Source organism: Chanos chanos, chromosome 12 (assembly GCF_902362185.1).
Source record: "Chanos chanos chromosome 12, fChaCha1.1, whole genome shotgun sequence".
Lineage (NCBI taxonomy): Eukaryota > Metazoa > Chordata > Actinopteri > Gonorynchiformes > Chanidae > Chanos > Chanos chanos.
This window is the reverse complement of record NC_044506.1, coordinates 6,136,951-6,141,950: the sequence shown is the minus strand read 5'-3', so window position 1 is coordinate 6,141,950 and position 5,000 is coordinate 6,136,951.

The window sequence follows — 5,000 nt, the reverse complement described above, 5'->3', positions numbered from 1 at the left end:
GGGGGGGGGGGGGGGGGGGGGGGGGGGAGAGAGAGAGAGACACTGGTTGAAAAACAGTAGTAGGTCCTGTGTTTGCTGCTCTAATGCGGCCTCTAGCCCAAACTCCCTGTCACTAACGCTCCCCGAAGAAGCCAACAGAGAAATAAATGTAAGCAGTTCTGCTCTGCTGACTCTGAGCAGACACACATACATACACACACACACGCACACACACATACACACACACATGCACACACACACTCACACACACACTCCCCAGAAAACCTTCACAGCACTTTTCTCTTTTTCCTAATGGACGATCTGTGAAACTGCCCTTCAGGTACGGATCAGATACAGACAAATCTACAGATCACAGAGAAACAACTTCAGCAAAATGGCCCCTTCAATAAGCCTAATATTTACCACTGAGGGAATACAGTCTGAACACAGAGGAAGGGGTTACCACTTTTGCTCTGTGAGAGGTTAGACACACACACACACACGCACGCACACACACACATGCAAATATGCGTGTGTGTGTGTGTGTGTGTGTGTGTATAAATGACTCTCGCTGCTTTGTTCAGTTCATACTCTTGCATATTTGATTACACACATGAGTAATTACTAAGTAATAACAACAGAATAAGCTATTGATAACCACTGTATAACATGAACGTTCTATGTCACCCAAAGGTTTAAGAGGTCTTACTGTGTTAAACACATAACCGCGTGAACATCTCTGTGCGTGTAAAATATAAAAACGCAAAGGGGTTATTTATGTGAGAGACAAGCACGATTAAATTGCATTATCAAATAACTATCAAATTACACAATTAATTTTGAGGTATATTTTACAACATTCGGTGTTGCTTAGCTAGCTTATAGCCATTTATATATGTGCAGTTACATAGTAACACGGTAACAAGTTTGTATGGTGTTAAAGTGTCTGCTGTTTTTTGTCTCGTTTCTGGATCTTATTAAACATATGAGTGTTTATATTCATATTGTAAATATTTATTCACTCTCCATCTACATTCAAATCAGCAAACTGTCCTAGAGCATCAGTCAGAGTGAATAAGCATTTTTAAAAAAATTTAAAAAATTAAAAAAGACTGATCCAAAGTCAAGCATGCTCAGTTACACGCTCAGTCTAACTGCTCTGAAACCATGCCAAAATGTAATAAAGACAAAAAACACACTTCTGTTACATTCATCGTATTTGTGTCTCACAGCGTAAGAATTCTCTCTCTCTCCCTCTCTCTCTCTCTCTTTCTTTCTCTCTCTCTCTCTGGTTTGGGCTGCTGCCAGGTTCTTCACTAGTGTTCCTAATTACATAGGGAGATATTGAGTAATTAGGGAATTGCAGTATCCACTAGTTTTAAATAAAGGAAAACAAGCTAATCCATGCCTGCGGGTAAAGCGTATGAGTCATGAGATGCACACACACGCAGACACACACACGCAGGCGCACACACACACACAGACACACAGACACACACACACATACGCACACAGAATATGTGCAAACACACAAAGGAACACATGAATTGACATACATAAAGGCACAGGTATGCATGTACCCATGCAAGCACACACACACACACACACACACACACACTCGCACGCATGTACACATGGATACACACTTGCATGCACGCACACATGCACACACGCATGTAAAAACACCGATTTTTTTTGACGGCTTTTTGGGCACCTGTCTGGGGTGCTGCAACTATGTTTAGGAATAAACATTTTTTCTGCTGATGGTTATCATGCAGTTATCTTTGATTCTGTTGGTGAAACAGTGATATGATAGCTATATGATCACTCCCATACAAATCAATAATGAACAATTTAAAAAGTTGCCTTTTGCTTATATGATACAATATGGTACTAACAAATCTATATTACTGTCCTTTTAAAACTTTCAGCCAGCTGCTCTCTTCTCCTCTCTTCTCTTCTCTTCTCTTCTCTTCTCTTCTCTTCTCTTCTCTTCTCTTCTCTTCTCCTCTCTTCTTCTCTCTTCTCTTCTCTTCCCTTCTCTTCTCCTCTCTTCTTCTCTCTTCTCTTCTCTTCCCTTCTCTCTAAACTCCAGCCTGCTGCTCTGGCGTGCTGTAGCTGCGAGCTCGGCTGTGTGAATGGGAGACAGTCTGTGACCTGCATTCTCTACAAACAGTTGACATGCATGCTAATGGCTAATTATGAATTATGAAGGATTTATTTACCTGGAAAAGCTATTAGCCTCTAAAGGCCTTCAATCCCCAACACAAAGTCTGCATTTACTTTAACGCCCGTGGAGAGGCAGGAAGGGAGGGAGGGAGGGAGGGAGGGAGGGAGAGATGAAGGCAGGAGGATGGAGAGTGGGGGGGGGGGGGGGGGGGGGGGGCAAGGCTGTGACGGTCCACAGAGTCGACTGGAGGTACCTAAAGGTGTCAGCTGAACTGAAGTCGATCTTGACAGGGCTATTAAGTCTGATTCCTGCGTGTCGCCTCTGACCAGGGTAAGAAAGAGAAAAGAGGGGAAAAGGTATGAGAGAGAGAGAAAGAAAGAGAGAGAGAGAGCAAGAGAGCGAGAGAGAGAGAGAGAGAGAGAGAGAGAGAGAGAGAGAGAGAGAGAGAGAGAGAGGGAGGGAGGGGAGAAAAGTGTGGTAGTGTAATGATTCCGTTCCCATTGGTGACTGATTATTTCCCTGACTGAACAGTCTTGTCAGAGACCCTTGGGCGCAGAAGGGGATATTAATGGTATCGATTGGCCCTGGACGCCAAAGGCATCAGATCTCAGTAGCACTTAACGCAGCCGTCTGAGAGAGAGGTAGGTTTCACCTGTAACCTCCTCATACTGACCAGGGCAGAAAAAAAGCCAGAGCAGCCGCACACGAGGGCCAGCGTGTGGAGAGACTTCAATTTGCAGCCAATAACCCAACACTGTTCGCCTGGATTAAAGTGAGAGAGTGAGTGACAGAGGGGGAAAGAGAGAGAGAGAGAGAGAGAGAGAGATGGACAGAGAGAGAGAGGTACAGAGAGAGAGAGAGAGAGAGAAAGAGGAGAGAGATTATGTTCACGTGTATGCGTGTAGCATGACTGTTTCAGTGCTCAGTTCACCTGTGTGTGTGTGTGTGTGTGTGTGTGTGTGTGGTTCAATCCTTATGGAAATGAGCAACAATGTCATCCCATTCTCTGACCTCATCCATCTCTCATATGCCAACGCTTCCTCCCTGTCTCTCTCTCTCTACCTGTCTCTTTCTCTCTTTCTCTGTTTCTCCCTTTCTTTGTCTCTGTCTGTTTTCCCCTTTCTCTCTCTTTTTCTTTCTCTCTGTTCCTCCAGTCTCTGTCTTACTCTCCTTTTCTCTCTCTGTTTTTCATCCTCTCTCTTTCTCTCTCTCTCGCTTTCTCTCTCTCTCTCTCTCTCTCCACTTTAATCTGTCTTTACTGTTCTCTCTCACTTGTTCTCTATCTCTCATTACTTCTCTCCCCCCTCTCCTTCTCAGCCTTCAGTTTTCACTCCTGTTTAAAGCACGCGTTTCCGGTCAGACGCTCATACATAAATGTCTACAAACAATATGACGATGCCCATAAATAGACATATCAGATGAATTATTCTTTTGCAGTCTGAAAGAACAGCTGGTGAAAACAAAGCAGATTCTGCTCTAATTGCTGGCATGTAGACACTGCTGAGAATTTGAAGGGAGAGACGCAAAGATGAGAGCCATTGACAGGGAGCGTGTGTGTGTGTGTGTGTAAATGTGTGTGCACGCTCATATGCTTGCAAATGTGTGTGCTTTGTTTGTGACAACAAAGTCACACACACACACACACACACACACACACACACACAGACACAGACACACACATTTCCCAACATAAACAGGTTTTGTTTAGATCTTTATCTGATTGCGTTTGATTTCACACACGCAGTTGAGGAATTGACAGATGAAAGTGAGTGCCTTTCTTCAGGGGCTCTCTTTTCCCTATCTGAACCTAAATCTTTTCTCCAAAATGACACAGTAAATATTTGATGTCTCTACTGCTTCTTCCTTAGGCTTCTTTTCCAGGGAGGGGCAGTTTTTCCCTCTCTTTAACGCTGGTTAAAGAGAGCGGCACAAGTCGAAAGAGAGAGAGAGAGAGAGAGAGAGAGAGAATATCTTAAAGCACTTTACCCCTCACTTAGACCAAGTGTTCACATTTAAAATTAACAAATAAAAGCAAGAGGAGTGGTTTATGAATTAGAAATTAGATAAGGTACAGTATGTAAACAAAATGTACTGAAGTCTTTATTCACTGGTATCTGTATGCACATTCACAACGCATATATGCACATTCTTTTTGTCCCGCCTTTACCCACACACACACACACACACACACACACACACACACACATAGACACATATAGATATAGATATATATATATATATGCTTGAAAATGTGTGTGTTTTGTTTGCGATAGTAAAGTTGCACACACGCTTGCCTTCACGCAAACATACGTTTTTCACTCTCTTCATCAATGAACTTGCATGAAAATCAGTGTATGACTGTATGTTCCAAGAACGGACAGAATGTCCCTGACAATCCAGATAAAAAAGACGGGGGGGATGACGATCGACTCTGACTGAGCTCAGACCGAATCTACAGGCGGAATATGAGCTAAGTGACTCATCTGCGTCTTACCGACCCCAGAAAAGACAGGTTAACCTCCTCATGCTTCCTCCAACTAATCAGATCTGTGAACAGAAAAAAAGACAAAAAACAAAAACAAAATCATAAACATTCCCAACACAGCTCATGTCTGCGTCTCGGCTCCGCGACTGTGTTCGCTGCTGTGTGGCCCGGGGCTATGTAAACGGGCCGCGGAGATAGCGGCAGAGCGCCGTTCCGCGGGAGCGAGCGAGCGAGAGGGCATTTACCGTGCGGAGCGGTGTTTGTAATGGACGCGATGCTCCCCTCTGACCTTCCCCCGCCTCCGGGCATCTCACCTTGTCCAAGCTCGGAAAATCGCGGATCGCTCAGACGGACGATACGGAGCGC